Genomic DNA, 18,475 nt, shown 5'->3' with positions numbered 1-18,475 from the left:
GGTTCTTCTCATCTCACCAGTGGTCTCCCAGTTACTATATCCGAATAATGCTTTTCCATCTTCAGCAACATTCAATAGAGTTGACCATTCTTTTCTTAAAATATTCTTTTCCCAGGGTACCCTCCTACACTACTGGTGGGAATGTAAATTGGTGAAGCCACTCTGGAAAACAGTATGGAGGCTCATTAAAAGACTAAAAATAGAATTACTATATAATCCAGCAATTCCACTCCTGGGCATATATCTGGAGAAAACTCTAATTCAAAAAGATACATGCACCCCAATGTTCATAGCAGCATTCTTTTTACAATAGTCAAGACATGGAAGCAACCTAGATGTTCATCAGCAGATGAATGGATAAAGAAGGTGTGGTATATATACACAATATATATGGAATATCACTCAGCCCTAAAAAGAAAAAAATAATGCCATTTGTAACAACATGGATGGACCTAGAGATTATCATACTAAGTGAAGTAAGTCTGACAGAGAAAGACAAATATCATATGATATCACTTACATGTGGAATCTAAAACATGATATAAATGAACTTATTTACAAGATAGAAACAGACTCACAGACATAGAGAACAGACTTATGGTTACTGAAGGGGAAAGCATGTGGGGGAGGGATAAATTAGGGATTTGGGATTCGCAGATACAAACTACTATTTAAAAAATAGGTAAACAACAAGGTTCTACTGTATAGCACTGGGAACTATATTCAATATCTTGTAATAACTATAATGGAAAAGAATACAAAAAATATATTTATATATGCCTAACCTAATCTTTGCTGTACACCTGAAACTAACACAGTATTGTAAATCAACTATACTTCAATAAAAAATTCTTTTTCCCCTTTTTTCATGTGAAGACACATCCCAGGTTCCCATTTTCCTTGGTGTTTCTTCTTCTGTTTTTAAATTGAAGTATAGTTGATTTACAATGTTGTGTTAATTACTGCTTTACAGCAAAGTGATTTTGTTACATATATATATATATATTCTTATCCATTCTGGTTTGTCAAAGGATATTGAATATAGTTCCCTGTGCTATACAGTAGAACCAGGTTATTTATCCATTCTATATATAAAAGTTTTCTTGCTGTTTCTTCTTAATCTTTTTAGCTAGATTCTGCTTCTCTAATAAACCATTAAGTGTTATCATTCCTCCAAATTCTGTCCAAGGTCCTCCTTTCTCTTCATTTACACTGTTCCTTCTCTAGGCAATGTCCTCTACTTCTATGTGGCTTTAACAGAAATTAAAATAATTCCAGGGCTTCCCTGGTGGTGCAATGGTTGAGAGTCCACCTGCCAATGCAGGGGACACGGGTTCGTGCCCCGGTCCGGGAGGATCCCACATGCTGCGGAGCGGCTGGGCCCGTGAGCCATGGCCGCTGAGCCTGCGTGTCCGGAGCCTGTGCTCTGCAGCGGGAGAGGCCACAGCGGTGAGAGGCCCGCGTACCACAAAAAAAAAAAAAAAAAAAATTATAAAAAAAAAATAATTCCAAATTTATATATGCAGACCATAATTTCATGGAGCTCCAGAATCATATATCTACCTTTTTGATATTTCTACTTTAATATTTCATGAGCATTTCAAATTCTACTTCTTTAAATCTTATGTCACAATCTTTATTCCATAAACCTTCTCTGCTTTCCATGTTCTGTACCTCAATAAATGGCACTTTTATTTATTGATGACTTGCTCAAGTTAGAACATGAGTTATCCTTGATCCTCCTTTTTCCTCACTCCATAGTTTTAATCAGTTAGCAAACCGTGTGCTTTCTAAATCGTAATTAACTAATCTCTATTCTATGTCCACCAATACGACCTTAGTCTATGTCACAATTATTCCTCACCTGGACTGTTGCATCAACCTCCTATCTTATCTTTCAGTCTTCATACTTACCCCTTCCAACCCACCCTCCACATTGTAACTAGAACAATCTTTTAAAAATTCAAATAGCATAAATTGATCCCTTGCTTTAAAGACTTTTAATAGTTTTTTAAATTGTCCGTATGATGAATCAAATTTCCTAGTATGGCCAATAAGAAGTAAGCTCCATGAGGGCAGAGACCTTATGTCTTGTCCACAGCTGCATCTCCAGTGCCTACTTAGCACACTGCCTGGTACATAGTGCTCAATAAATATTGGATGAATGAATAATAACCATAAAATCCCATGTAATCTGTGCTGTCTACTTTTATCAGTTAGCTTTTGCTGTGTAACAAGTTATCTCAAAATGTAGCTGCTTACAACAATCATTTATTTACTTATAATTCTGTAGGTCTGCTAGGCATTTCTCAAATGGGCTGTTCTGATAGATTGCTGAGGTCATCTGGCAGCTTTGCTGGGGCTAGTTAGTCTGGGACAGCTTCACTTGTATGTCCAACCATTGCAGGCTGGTTGGTCTCAGGGGGCTCAGCTGGGACAGCACATATCTGCTCCACGTGGTCTCATCCTCCAGTAGGCTAGCCCAGGCTTGGCCCAAGTGGTGGTCTCAGGGTTCAAAAGAGCAACATGAGAGCAAAACCCAGCACATAGGCACTTTGCTAACAGTGTCCAATTTGAGACTGTTCAATTGTCCAAAGCAAATCACATGGTCAGGCTGAGAGTGAGTACCCAGAGGTACAAACACACTGAGGGTCATTCTTACAACAATCTACTGTAGCACCTCTGCAGCTTCATCTTGACAAATCCACCCCTTCCTCTTTCTATACCAGTCATATTGAGCAATTTCAGTTCCTTGAATGGGTTGTGCACAATTATCCACTTGTCTAGAAGGCTGTCCTCCTCTTCTACCTCTGGATTACTTAGCCTCTTTTTTCAAGAAAGTATTAAGATATATGTCCAACTGTATGTCACAGAGAACAAAAGTAACAGTAATTTAAACAAAATTGAATTTTATATCTAAGTTCGTATGGCTGCTATGCTGTGAATATCATCAGAGGCCCATACTCTTTTCTTTTTACTCTCCTATCCCCATAGTTTGTTTTACTCACATTCTCCAAGATGTCTTATCATCATGATCATATTCCCCCAGCAGAAAGTGATTAAAAATGAGGTCATGTACTTTCCCTCTAAGGGTACAAACCCCAAAACATTGTTCTATTCATATTTCATTTGCCAGAAATTAGTCATTTTACTTCATTTAGCTGTGAAGAAAGCAAGGAATCTTCATTCTGAGTCTCTATATATCCAGGTAAAGTTCTATTACATGGAATAAGGAGAAAATAAATATTGGAAGACAACTGCCATTTGGTCTTAGTTTACTATAATTTTCTCCAGAGAACCTGTCTTAGTTTAATATAATTTTCTCCAGAGAACCTTTCCTAAAACCCCAGTTGATATTAATTCTCCCTCATGGGATACCATAGTATTATGCATTTCTTCATAGAACTCATTATTTTTGGTTCTTATTGGTTGAATAGCAGTTATTTTTGTTAGAGCACAGGTAGACTAGAGATAATACTCTTCTTAGTCATACCATTAGTTCCTCAGGACCTAGCATAGTGCTTGACACATTGTAGGCATTTAATGCATTTTGGTTATAGAATAATTGTGGCCTGGGCCAAACCAATTACAAATGTGTCCAAGAGAAAGGAAAGCTGGTTGCTTTTATAACTTTATTGTCCACATTAATTTTCTGAAATTGTAATGTACTGAAAATAACATTAAAATGCGAACCAAAAAAGAATCAAGATTTAATTAATAGCAAGTAAGAAGCTGTTGCAAATAATTGGTACAGCATCCTCATTAGCTGAAATTAAAAGTAGTTTTTGGTGGGACAGAATAGAGAGGTTTTGACTGCATATTCTGCAAAACAAAACAAAACAAAAAACATTATCAAACAATTTTCATAAGAATATGTGAAGCAGAGATAACCCCTAAATTGCAGAGTAAATCTGTATAAATCCAATCTCTTTTGGAAAGCAATTTCATAATTAATGAATTTCTTCTGGAAGCAATTTCATAACATAATAGATCTTCTTATCCACAGAAAATAAAAGCAAATTCTTAACATTGTAGATGTTCTCAATAAAGTGATTATTGTACTACTCATTCTGTTATAAATTTCTTCAAGAACTAAAAATGCTTTTGGAAATTTTCTTTCCTTTTTTAAAAAAAAGTCTTCTTATTTGAAGAACTAAGAGATATGAATCCATGTACATTTCTTCCTTTTTGTTATACCTACAAAGTAGTAGTATAATAATGATAAACTACTTTAAAAATATATGAACAGAAAGAGAGCAATATTTTGGATCCCTTGATAAAGAGCCAGAGAAGAGAGAACATAAAAATATAGTTTTTAAAAAACTTTATTTTTTGAAGTATAGTTGATTTACAATGTTGTATTAATTTCTGCTGTACAGCAAAATGACTCAGCTATACATATATACATTCTTTTTCATATTCTTTTCCATTACAGTTTATCACAGCATATTGAACATAGTCCCCTGTGCTATACAGTAGGACCTTGTTGTTTATCTATCCTATATATACTAGTTTCCATCTGCTAATCTCAAACTCCCAATCCTTCCCTCCCCCACTCCTACTCCCCCTTGGCAACCACAAGTCTGTTCTCTATGTCTGTGAGTCTGTTTCTGTTTCGTAAATAGGTTCATTTGTGTCATATTTTAGATTCCACATATAAGTGATATCATATGGTATTTGTCTTTCTCCTTCTGACTTAACTTTGCTTAGTATGATAATCTCTAAGTCCATCCATGTTGCTGCAAATGACATTGTTTTATTCTTTTTTATGGCTGAGTAATATTCCATTGTATGTATATACCACATCTTCTTTATTCATTCATCTGTTGATGGACATTTAGGTTGTTTCCATGTCTTGGTTATTGTAAATAATGCTGCTATGAACATAGGGGTGCATGTATCTTTTCAAATTATACTTTTGTCTGGGTACATGCCCAGGAGTGGGATTGATGGATCACATGGCAACTCTATTTTTAGTTTTTTGAGGAACCTCCATACTGTTTCCCATAGTGGCTGTACCAATTTACCTTCCCACCAACAGCATAGGAGGGTTCCCTTTTCTCCACGCTCCAGCAAAAAATACAGTTTTTAATGTATGTTGTGAAACTGCAGTAGTTTCCTATTGCTTGATACCTTGCCGTTCAGTTGGCTCTAGTGTGCCCATGTGTAACATCGTCTGCTTGACAGGGTCCCTATAACTCCAAGGACAGGACTTCCTGTAAAGCAGAGAGGTAGATTGAGGGTGTGGAAGGTAGGTTACAAAACCCTAGAATGTTAACATGCTTTCTGCTAATCCTTTCTCAAACAGATGGGTCTGAACTTAGTAACTGGCTAACCTCTTCAGGGCCAACTGGGGCATTTTCTGTTTCTGGGTTGGCCTGGAGGACAAGACAGGGCCCTTCTCATAGACTCTGACCACAAGGTGGTTCTGCTGTCAGTGTGAGTATATCTCACCCAGAGAAGCACAAGGCTCCTAGCAAGTGGCTTGGTTAGGTCTTTTGGCCCCTCTTCTCCTAGTGACTAGGAAATTGTTTCTAAAACCAGTGATGCTATGAATTAAGAAAACAAAAACAAAAACATCAGAACCTTGAGCACTCCAACTAAGGCAAAGGAATGATTTCTAGGAATTCTGTCTTCTTAAATTTTATGAACACTTTCATAAGAAAATGGTACCACATTGGATGTATATTTCTTATATTTTCCTCATTTATTTGCATACAGATATTTACATCTAGATAACAATATCCATGAATAGAAATCTAGTGAAGTGAGATGAGCTTGACATTTTCACATAATGAAAGACGTTCCAGGCTGCTAATACTTTCTTAACTGATACCATCTCACACTTGCTGTTTGGATGGAGGTTGATGTCTATGTACAGAACAAAAATAAAATGGAAGTGATTTATTCTTAAAACATATTGTCAGGTAAAGCTCAGTAGCTGTTGTCTAATAAAGAACCACATGGAAAAATACGTATTTTACTTTTGCTTTGTTACTAAATTAATATCCACTGGCAAAATCAGATTTTCATGTCTAGTCTAGTGTCCTACTGATAATACAATGTATGTTAGAGGGTAAAATATTGAATCATATATTTAGAGAAATAGCGCATGTTGATTCCCTGATAATAGTTCCTTATGGAGCTGGAGGAAAACTATGAAAATCAGAATAATTTAACTTGCATTCATCAATATATGACATTTATGTCAGGTTTTATATTGTTATCTAAACCAGCAGAGCGAATGTTAAGAGGAATAAAGAGGAAAGTCTTCAAGGTAGTGGAAAAGTTGGGTTTGTAATCACATTAAAAACATATAGAATGATTTTTAATGGATACCCATTTGAAAAGAACCTTAAAAAACAACAACAAAGAAAAGGCTTGCTCATGTCCCAAGTTGGGCAAATAACATTACTCTGAATGAGAGAAGTAAATGGATGGAAAAAACCTTTCTGACTATTTTCTCAAATGCTTTGTGTTATGAAACCCCCTGTGTGCTTTTTCTTGAAATGAGGTCCTCCTTAATTTAAACCCAGGAACTTCTTATGGGAAATTTAATAAACAAGTGCTTTCCTGGCCAAAAAGAATTCTATGCTAGGCAAATGATGAAGAGAACCATGACACGATGCTGAGTCCTGATGGGCCAGGTTTAATTCCATTCCCTGGATAGTTGGTCCACACACAGAACACTCTGGAAGTCAATGAGAGGAAAGTAATGTGCCACCCAGAGCAGATAAAATTGAAATATGCTGAATTAATGTTTTGAATCATAAAAGACACACAAAATTCTTTCAACAGCGTGTCAGCCAGGGTCTGGTTTTATAATTTTTATAGAAACCTTATTTTTTCCTTCTGAGAGGACATTTTGGTTTTCTCAGAAAGAATGATGGTACTGCTTTACATCCCTAGAATACAATATGAATAAGCTTATTTCAAAAACCATTCTTATTTTTTTCTGATTATGAGAGAAATACATGCTCAATGTAGAAATGTGGACAATACATAAAGCCACAAAGGAAACAGAAATCACAATAATTTCACTCTATCCTACACCCCCAGATAAAAATTGATAACCTTTTGGTACATATTTTAAAATTGTATTGCTTTGAAGCTAGTAAAACTAATCTTTTAGTGTTGAAATGTTTGACTATATTCTATCTGAATGATGGGTATGTATAACTTTTAAATAGCAAAATTAATGTTTTAAACAGACCATTCAAAACCTATAAAAACAAGCTGGTAAATAGTCACCTTGGAAAACTAGACGCTTCCTGTACTGACGCTTCTTTTGCTCACAGAATTTAAAGTTACTTTCTTGGAATTTCCCTTAGAACCAGTTTATGAAGCACAAGAAAAAAATCATCTTGTAATTTCACAACCTAAATTCTTCTTTCAAAATAGGTCATTTAATCTTATTTTTTCATTTGTTTTTTGTTTTATTTTTCAGTCTTTTTTATCTGGAGAAACAAAGCAGAGCTACTTATGGATCAGTTGTGGGAAACAAACGTCTTTGAGTAAACTACTGTGGTTTTTATTAGTGTATTTAAGGTAGGTTCAACCTCAAATATTTCTGCTACTGTGAAGTGACACCTTGCATACCAAAATTTCATATTAGTCATTGGTTTCAAACTGTGCAATATGTCTGTTCCTGTCACATTTGTTAAAGAGCAAATCAACTGCTACAACCCTGACAAATTTAAAACTGAATTTTCAGTGCTATATTGATAGAGGCAAACCTTTCTCTTGTCGTCTTTAAAGATTAGTCTTTTCAAGCACAGAAGTTGCAAGACTTCTTGAAAGGACTGAGGACACAGGGGACTGCATTAGCATTCTTAGTTTAAAACGATGAATGGTATATAGCTGTGGCTGTGAAGTAAAGACTTGATGTGTGCAGGCAACTTGTAGAATGTCTCTATTTATAATCACACCATATACCAAGTGACAAATGGATGTAGTGGTTGAGTGGTGGGGAGTTTTCGTCTCCAGGGTCTTCTTCTAATTGAAGAGATAAGAATGAGAGACACAAAAGAGACTTAAAAAGACACTGAAAATAGGGGCCATGGGTAAATTCATCAATCAACACTTCTGACTCCTGCCATCTTGAAATTCACCTTCTTGGGTGTCTTATGGCTTCTCAACATTGTAATTTTTTTCTTGCTACATCCACACAGATTTTATTCTATGGATCAAAATTCTCTACTGGTTTTCATGAGGAGTGTTAACTAACTAGTTATGTCCCTACCTCATGAAAAGCACTGTTACCTGCTGTTCCTCTCTGTATTCAGTTGGGTGTGGCAGCACAAAGAACAGAGTTGTTAAACAGCAGAAGACTAAGGAATGATATTCTTACCTTGTTACTTGCTAACCTATCTGGCAGTGAGGAAACAACTGCTTTCCCTAAGAAAATTACCTCAACAACTCCACAGTTATAGACAGAGAAAGAGATTTTCACTTTGAGAACAGTAGGTAGATTTGGCTAAAACCCACCTTCACCTGATCCCACCACCACCTTTATCACCATGAATGACTCAAGGATACAGGTGTGAATATGTGACACCTTTGTTCTCTGTAATTCCACTGAAAGAGGAACAACATACAGGTTGGGATTGGGGAAAGGTGAAAAGTGGAAAACAAACAAACCCAGAGAATAGCATGAACTGAGATGGTAAGGCTTATAAAATGTTGACTCTCTCAGTCTAGCTGACTGTGTCCTATCTGAGCTCCTGTCCAGCCACTTTGTGGTGGGCATGTTCTATACCAGTTATCAGGAGTCTCCATCATCCTTGAAGAATAAGATGAAGCCAGTGAGGCCCAAAGGAATAAAAGTTCTTACTTCTGTGGGCCAAAAGCTAGAGTTCTGGGCTCTTGTCTGGGGTCCTGCTTCTTTTCCAGTTGCTTAACTCTGGCAGTGCCCTTACCCATCAAGAGAGATAGGCCAACCCATGGCCTCATCTGGTCTTCAGTATCAGTATCTGGTTTTTGGTATCTAGCTCTATCTAAACATAGTGTGATAACTTTGTAAGAGCAAAAATATTGGGGGGGGGGGTTGTCTTATTATTGTGACTGTGAGAAAGTAACATTTGAATTTGCTGAGCTGTTGGATACTCATCTGTAAAACAGAGATAACAAGACCAGTTTTTCAAATTGATTGTCAGGATTAAATGAACTATGTAAACAAAAATTCTGTATACTGATGTATCATACTAATTTAAATCTCTATTATCCCTTCAATAAATTCTTTCCTTACTACCCACTGGTGGACCTAACCAAGGTTTTAGTTTGTAAATTTTTATATGTCTATGGCTTGTCTTTGGAACTGGTTTGCCAATATCTTGAAGACAGGAATATATTTTGTAACCCTGTACTGTGTATCACATACCGTAAACACTTGGTACACAGCTGTCCATTGATTTTCTCTGTTTAACCTTGCCATTGCTGTTAAGAAAGTGTCTGCCCCTATAATTTATTACCCCTGCTTCTTTAACTCCACTGTGGCATCTGGAAAAATGATAATCAGGGACAGCTTTTTTCCTCTCTTGACTGTATGACTCAATACTGTGTTGTCATCATTCCCACATGACTCAAAGGGAAAGATGGAAATGAGTCTCACCCAAGACAACATAAAAGCAAAGATAATACAATAAATTAAGACTTCGGTTAGACCTACAAAGGAGAAGTGGTGATTCTGAGAAACATAAATGTTCAGTCTTTTGCAATTTGTTCCAACTACCCCCTCAACCCCATCACTCCTTCTTTTTTTCCTTCCAGAGGCTATTTTCTGAATGAAATGGTGGGGGTACCAGGATGGTCTTGGTGAGTGATGGCTGTGGAGCTTGTTATGATAATGTCAGTACTCTGTGTGTGTTTTCTGGACTATCCTTTGGAAATTATGATGCTGTTAGCCAAGAATCTCCTTGCAATGCAAGAATGTCATGTGCAAAGTAGGTCATCTTGTTTAAATTAGCAATACCCTGACAAAACTAAATTATTTTATGAACAAAATTATTGCAAAACATGAGTTAATTTACACTTAACTCATTCAAAAGATGTATCCTTAAACTTCTTTGTTAAATGAACCCAAAATCATCTATCAGTTTAAAATGGGAAAGGATACTAATACTCATGTGCTTTACAAGGCTAAGTCTTAATTGTTTTCTTTTCCACAGGGTTCTTTAATATGCAAAGAGAAAATTCAGTCTTGTAGTCAGAAGTCACATTCTAAAGAAGCCATTTTATTTAATTACATTTAATTTTGCTCGTTTGAACCTTTTTATATTTTATCTACAAAATACCAACAACTGCTGCTTTCCTTTTGCTGCTTTCTAAGGATAATGGCTTTTTAAAATAAAAGTTTTAGCATGATTTGGTGCTTCCCTCTTTTGTGCTGTCAGGTTTCCCACCATGATCGTGCTTTTTACATTGTTTTGCAATTTTTTGGTTCTTATTTTCTTCCCTCTCCTAATGAAGGGGAGTGACCATATTTTAGTCCTTTTGTATATTCTGTGGCTGGTATAGTCCCTGTCTTTTTTACTTGAAATTTTCTCTACAAGCTAGAGAAAAGGGAAATAGTGCCAGCCTCCTTCAATGCCACAACTTGAGGCAAGAGGTTCAGGGTATGAGTAAGACCCAGCTATAATATGGGCAGAGTGTAACTAAGAATTTGGAAGAAGGAGCTGTGGAAATCCTAACTCAGGACTTGAAAACAGTCATCCTTCCTTCCCACGATGAGGCCTTCAAGAGAGCTCATGGGGAAAGAGTTCAAAGGACCACAGAGTCCTTCAGGTTTGGGGTGAGGATGGAGGAGTAGAAAACTTCTGAATAATTGTATGGCTTCCAGTAGCCCTAATCTCTCAGAAGTCAACACCATTACATACTGTCAGAAGTATGCTGACATCCTCCTCAAGTCAGCCAGGTTTGATTGGGCCACGGTGGATTGGAAGAGGCAGATGAGGGGAAGGGAAGGAAGATTAATACACCGAACCCAGGCTGGGACACTTCAATTCTCTGTCACAGGAGTTTGACCCCTGGATTCATAGGCAGCGTGTTAGTTTCTGCAGTGGCTGAAAGTGAGATGATGTAAACCAGGAAGCTCAGGGCAGCCATCTTTGCCTACTGAGAAGTAGGGGCAGCTAGGAGGCACAGAGGAAATAATAACACGGGTGTAAAGAGAGGTGAGAGACTGAGAGAACAAACACTTTCTTGGCTTCTGAAAGCTTTCCAGTTATTGGTTTCAGCCCTTTAAGAGGCCCCATTACCCTTGGCTTCCATAAGATATGTCTGTTTCATTTCAATACATTGTCTCTTTCAGATGAATCTATTTTGTGTTAGTGTCTTGACTAAAAAAGGGGGAGAATTCAAGGCCCCACAACTACCTCTGCAGAACTAAAGGACAGGGGGCTAATCCTTCCTTATAGTTCATGTTTTCTTTTGGTTCTTTATCCTGCATTCCTTTAGCGTTCCTATAGTCAATTCAGAGCATGCTATTTTTACATTTATTGTTTCTATAACTGTTTTCAAATTATGTTCTATTGCATTAGTGTTTTTTAGAGCACTGCATGTCTAGGACATGATTCAAGTTCTTAGAGTGCTTTACAAGCTCATTAACTACCCCAGGGGGCCAAAGTCTACTGGTATGTTATTCTGAGGTCCCCTGTTATCTATAGGAAGCTCAGGCTTATAAAGGGTGAAGCAGAAATGAGTTTGAAATCTTGTCCCAAACCTGCCTCTTTCCCTAGAAAGGCCAGAAGTTAGGGACAGTCCTTAGCAGGACTGAATTCCAAGATTGTCTGTCTGTGAATTGAACAAGAAAAAGTAATAAATGATTACTTTTCTATAAGGATAAGTGAAAATAATCAAACTCTAGGAATTAGTGTTGGGATGGCTTATTTAAGATTTTTTTCCTTGTAATGATCTGGAAGAAAAATAAATGAATGATGAGATCTCCAAGTTTGCAGACGACACAAAATTCTTTCAGAGAAGAAATGGTAAGTTAGAACATTGTAAAATTCAGGTCTATAAGTTGTAGCATGGTAATACCTTTGGGAAAAAATGACTTGCACAATTTGGAGGCTCTGAGCTCTCAGTTACAACTCAGGAGAGAGATCTGGAAATGTTTTGTCCCGGATGGAATTTGGCACTCTTTTACATTAGGATTCAAATTTGCTTATTTTTTTATGTTTGTGGCTAACAGTGCATTTTTATTCTATGCCAGACAGTGTGCTCTATGCCTTAAATACATAATCCCATTTAATTCATGAAACTGTCCAGTGAATCGGGTGCAAAGCTAATGAATGAAACTACATTCATCTCTTCATCATTCAGTAAATTTGAGTGCTCACTATGTAGTAGACGTAGTCTAGAGGCTTGAAATACACTAATGAACAAAACGAAACAGAAAAGATTCCTGTCCTTATGTAGCTTATATCATAATGAGAGGAGACAGAAAGCCAACAATACATACATTAAAATAATAAATTATATGGCATATTAGAAGGTGATAAGTGCTATGGAAAAAGAAAGAAAAAATTGGGAGTTTGGAATTGACATATACACATTACTATATTTAAAATAAATAACCAGGGACTTCCCTGGTGGTACGGTGGTTAAGAATCTGCCTGCCAATGCAGGGGACATGGGTTTGAGCCCAGATCTGGGAATATCCCACATGCTGCGGAGCAACTAAGCCCGTGTGCCAAAACTACCGAGCCTGCGCTCTAGAGCCCACGAGCCACAAGTACTGAGCCTGTGTGCCACAACTACTGAAGCTTGCATGCCTAGAGCCCGTGCTCTACTACAAGAGAAGCCACTGCAATGAGAAGCCCGCGCACCACAACAAAGAGTAGTCCCCAGTCACCACAACGAGAGCAAGCCCACACACAGTAATGAAGACCCAACGCAGCCAAAAATAAATAAATAAATTTTAAAAAATAAAATAAAATAGATAACCAACAAGGACATACTGTATAGCACAGGGAACTCTGCTCAATACATTGTAATAATCTAAATGGGAAAAGAATTTGAAAAAGAACAGATATATGTATATGTATAACTAAATCACTTTGCTGTACACCTGAAACTAACACAATATTTTAAATCAACTATAGTCCAATATAAAATAAAAATTAAAAAAAAAAGAAAAACATATAGCCAGTAAAGAGGAGCAAGAGTGTGAGGGTGGGAGGAAACTGAATAGCGATTAAATTGGGTGGTGAGAGTGGGTCTCAAAAAAAAAAAAGAGTGGGTCTCAACCAGAAAGTAACATTTGCTCAAAGATTTACAGAAGTGGGGGTTGCCTGTGTAGATGTCTGGGGGAACAGCAATTCAGGCATAAGTAAAAATAGCGCCAAGGCTATAAGGCAAGAATATGACTTGTGTTTTCAAGGAAAAGCAAAGATGTCACTGGGGCTGGGCTGGAATGAAGCCGGAGAGGTAGGGGATGGGTAGATGCAGATCATGGTGCTTCCTTAAGGTAATTGTAAGACTTTTTGGTTATAATTTTAGTAAAATGGAGAGGTCACCCCAAAGTCTGACAACTGTGTTTCTCTGTGTCAACCATTTTTTTCTAATATTCTGGTGATATAAGCAGAGAGAGAAGTCCAGGTTAAAAGAAAGACTATGGGCTTCCCTGGTGGCGCAGTGGTTGAGAATCTGCCTGCTAATGCAGGGGACACGGGTTCGATCCCTAGTCTGGGAGGATCCCACATGCCGCGGAGCAACTAGGCCCGTGAGCCACAACTACTGAGCTTGCGCGTCTGGAGCCTGTGCTCTGCAACAAGAGAGGCCGCGATAGTGAGAGGCCCGCACACCACGATGAAGAGTGGCCCCCGCTTGCCACAACTAGCGAAAGCCCTCGCACAGAAACGAAGACCCAACAGAGCAAAAATAAATTGATTAATTAATAAATTCCTACCCACAACATCAAAAAAAAAAAAAAAAGAAAGACTATGACAGAGAGCAATAGAAATCCTCCCTCCCATCTTTGCCCACCCCTATGCTTCTACCTTAGAAATATTCTTTTTTTCTCACAGTTTCAACAATTGGAATTTTATTGGGGTTTATATATCATCTTGATAGTCAAATAGTGTCTAGGCACTATCAGTGTTCATGTCTTTTTTGGAATCACTTCACTTACATAATAAAATTGGTCTCCTTTCAATATCTAGTAGAGAGATGCTCTTTTTTAGAAAAAATCCCATCCTTCATTATCTGTTAATCTGTTATAGGAGTGATATGTCCTTTTTTTTTCTTTTTTTTTTTTTTAACATCTTTATTGGAGTATAATTGCTTTACATGTTGTGTTAGTTTCTGCTGTAGAGCAAAGTGAATAAGATATACATATACATATATCCCCATATCCCCTCCCTCTTGCTTCTCCCTCCCACCCTCCCTATCGCACCCCAAAGGTGGTCACAAAGCACCAAGCTGATCTCCCTGTGCTATGCAGTTGCTTCCCACTAGCTATCTGTTTTACATTTGGTAGTGTATATATGTCCACGCCACTCTCTCACTTCGTCCCAGTTTACCCTTCTCCCTCCCTGTGCCCTCAAGTCCATTCTCTACATCTGCGTCTTTATTCCTGTCCTGCCTGTAGGTTCTTCAGAACCATTTTTTTTTGTTAAGATTCCATATATATGTGTTAGCATACAGTATTTGTTTTTCTCTATCTGACTTACTTCACTCTATATGACAGACTCTAGGTCCATCCACCTCGCTACAAACAACTCAATTTTGTTTCTTTTTATGGCTGAGTAATATTCAATGGTATATTTGTGCCACATCTTCTTTACCCATTCATCTGTCACTGGACAATTAGGTTGCTTCCATGTCCTGGCTATCGTAAATAGTGCTGCAATAAACATTGTGGTACATGACTTTTTTGAATTATGGTTTTCTCAGGGTATATGCCCAGTAGTGGGATTGCTGGGTCGTATGGTAGTTCTACTTTTAGTTTTTTAAGGAACCTTCATACTGTTCTCCATAGTGGCTGTATCAATTTACATTCCCACCAGCAGTTCAGGAGGCTTCCCTTTTCTCCACACCCTCTCCAGCATTTATAGTTTGTAGATTTCTTGATGATAGCCATTCTGGCTGGTGTGAGGTGATACCTCATTGTAGTTTTGATTGCATTTCTCTAATGATTAGTGATGTTGAGCATCCTTTCATGTGTTTGTTGGCAGTCTGTATATCTTCTTTGGAGAAATGTCTGTTTAGGTCTTCTGCCCATTTTTGGATTGGGTTGTCTGTTTTTTTTGATATTGAGCTGCATGAGCTGCTTGGATATTTTGGAGATTACTCCTTTGTCAGTTGCTTTGTTTGCAAATATTTTCTCCCATTCTGAGGGTTGTCTCTTCATCTTGTTTATGGTTTCCTTTGCTGTGCAAAAGCTTTTAAGTTTCACCAGGTCCCATTTGCTTATTTTTGTTTTTATTTCCATTTCTCTAGGAGGTGGGTCAGAAAGGATCTTGCTGTGATTTATGTCAGAGAGTGTTCTGCCTATGTTTTCCACTAAGAGTTTGATAGTGTCTGGCCATACATTTAGGTTTTTAATCCATTTTGAGCTTACATTTGTGTATGGTGTTAGGAAGTGTTCTAATTTCATTCTTTTACATGTAGCTTTCCAGTTTTCACATCATCACTTATTGAAGAGGCTGTCTTTTCTCCATTGTATATTCTTGCCTACTTTATCAATGATAAGGTGACCATATGTGCATGGTTTTATCTCTGGGCTTTCTATCCTGTTCCATTGATCTATATTTCTGTTTTTGTGCTGGTACCATACTGTCTTGATTACTGTAGCTTTGTAGTATAATCTGAAGTCAGGGAGCTTGGTTCCTCCAACTCCATTTTTCTTTCTCAAGCTTGCTTTTGCTATTCGGGGTCTTTTGTGTTTCCATACAAATTGTGAAAAATTTTTTCTAGCTCTGTGAAAAATGCCATTTGTAGTTTGATAGGGATTGCATTGAATCTGTAGATTGCTTTGGGTAGTATAGACATTTTCACAATGTTGAGTCTTCCAATCCAAGAACATGGTATATCTCTCCATCTGTTTGTATCATCTTTGATTTCTTTCATCAGTGTCTTATAGTTTTCTGCATACAGGTCTTTTGTCTCTTTAGGTAGGTTTAATCCTAGGTATTTTATTCTTTTTGTTGCAGTGGTAAATGGGAGTGTTTCCATAATTTCTCTTTCAGATTCTTCATCATTATTGTATAGGAATGCAAGAGATTTCTGTGCATTAATTTTGTATCCTGCTACTTTACCAAATTCATTGATTAGATGTAGTAGTTTTCTGGTAGCATCTTTAGGATTCTCTATGTATAGTATCATGTCATCTGCAAACAATGACAGTTTTACTTCTTCTCCAATTTGGATTCCTTTTATTTCTTTTTCATCTCTGATTGCTGTGGCTAAAACTTCCAAAATTGTGTTGAGTAATAGCAGTGAGAGTGGGCAACCTTGTCTTGTTCCTGATCTTAGTGGAAATGATTTCAGTTTTTTACCATTGAGAATGATGTTGCCTGTGGATTTGTCATATGTGGCCTTTATTATGTTGAGGTAAGTTCCCTCTATGCCTACTTTCTGGAGGGTTTTTATCGTAAATTGGTGTTGAATTTTGTCAAAAGCTTTTTCTGCGTCTATTGAGATTATCATATAGTTTTTATCTTTCAATTTGTTAATATGGTGTATCACATTGATTGATTTGCATAAATTGAAGAATCCTGGCATTCCCGGGATAAACCCCACTTGATCATGGTGTGTGATCCTTTTAATGTGCTGTTGGATCCTGTTTGCTAGTGTTTTGTTGAGGATTTTTGCATCTATTTTCATCAGTGATATTGGCCTGTAGTTTTCTTTCTTTGTGACATCTTTGTCTGGTTTTGGTATCAGGGTGATGTTGACCTCATAGAATGAGTTTGGGAGTGTTCCTCCCTCTGTTATATTTTGGAGGAGGTTGAGAAGGAGAGGTGTTAGCTCTTCTCTAAATGTTTGATAGAAGTCACCTGTGAAGCCATCTGGTCCTGGGCTTTTGTTTGTTGGAAGAATTTTAATCAGAGTTTCAATTTCAGTGCTTGTGATTGGTCTGTTCATATTTTCTATTTCTTTCTGGTTCAGTCTCAGAAGGTTGTACATTTCTAAGAATTTGTCCATTTCTCCAGGTTGTCCATTTTATTGGCATATAGCTGCTTGTAGTAATCTCTCATGATCCTTTGTATTTCTGCAGTGTCAGTTGTTAATTCTCCTTTTTCATTTTTAATTCTATTGATTTGAGTCTTCTCCCTTTTTTTCTTGATGAGTCTGGCTAATGGTTTATCAATTTTGTTTATCTTCTCAAAGAACGCACTGTTAGTTTTATTGATCTTTGCTATTGTTTCCTTCATTTCCTTTTCATTCATTTCTGATCTGATCATTATGATTTCTTTCCTTCTGCTAACTCTGGTTTTTTTTTTTTTTTGTTCTTCTTTCTCTAATTGCTCTAGGTGTAAGGTTCAGTTGTTTATTTGAGATTTTTCTTGTTTTTTGAGGTAGGATTGTATTGCTGTAAACTTCTCTTTTAGAACTGCTTTTGCTGCATCCCATAGGTTTGGGGTTGTCATGTTTTCATTGTCATTTGTTTCTAGGTATTTTTTGATTTCCTCTTTGATTTCTTCAGTGATCTCTTGGTTATTTACTAGCGTATCATTTAGCCTCCATGTGTGTATTTTTTACAGTTTTTTTTTCTGTAATTGATATCTAGTCTTATAGTGTTGTGGTCGGAAAAGATACCTGATACAATTTCAATTTTCTTAAATTTACCTAGGCTTGATTTGTGACCCAAGATATGATCTATCCTGGAAAATGTTCCATGAGCAGTTGAGAAGAAAGTGTATTGTGCTGTTTTTGTATGGAATGTTGTATAAATATCCATTAAGTCCACCTTGTTTAATGTGTCATTTAAAGCTTGTGTTTCCTTATTTATTTTCATTTTCGATTATCTGTCCTTTGGTGAAAGTGGGGTGTTAAAATCCCCTTCTATGATTGTGTTACTGTCTGTTTCCCCTTTTGTGGCTGTTAGCATTTGCCTTTTGTATTGAGGTGCTCCTATGTTGGGTGCATAAATGTTTATAATTGTTATATCTTCTTCTTGGATTGATCCCTTGATCATTATGTAGTGTCCTTCTTTGTCTCTTGTAATAGTCTTTATTTTAAAGTCTGTTTGTCTTATATGAGAATTGCTAATCCAGCTTTCTTTTGCTTTCCTTTTGCATCGAATATCTTTATCCATCCCCTCACTTTCAGTCTGTATGTGTCCCTGGGTCTGAAGTGGGTCTCTTGTAGGCAACATATATATTGGTCTTATTTTTGTATCCATTCTATGTTTTTTGGTTGGAGCATTTAATCAATTTACATTTAAGGTAATTATCAATATGTATGTTCCTACTACCATTTTCTTAATTGTTTTGTTATTGTAGGTCTTTTCCTTCTCTTGTGTTTCCTG

Source organism: Aethalodelphis obliquidens, unplaced genomic scaffold (genome assembly GCF_003676395.1).
Source record: "Aethalodelphis obliquidens isolate GAN/ISIS:26980383/991018 unplaced genomic scaffold, ASM367639v1 scaffold17, whole genome shotgun sequence".
Taxonomy (NCBI): Eukaryota; Metazoa; Chordata; class Mammalia; order Artiodactyla; family Delphinidae; genus Aethalodelphis; species Aethalodelphis obliquidens.
The sequence above is the reverse complement of the archived record's forward strand: the minus strand, read 5'-3'. Positions refer to the sequence as shown.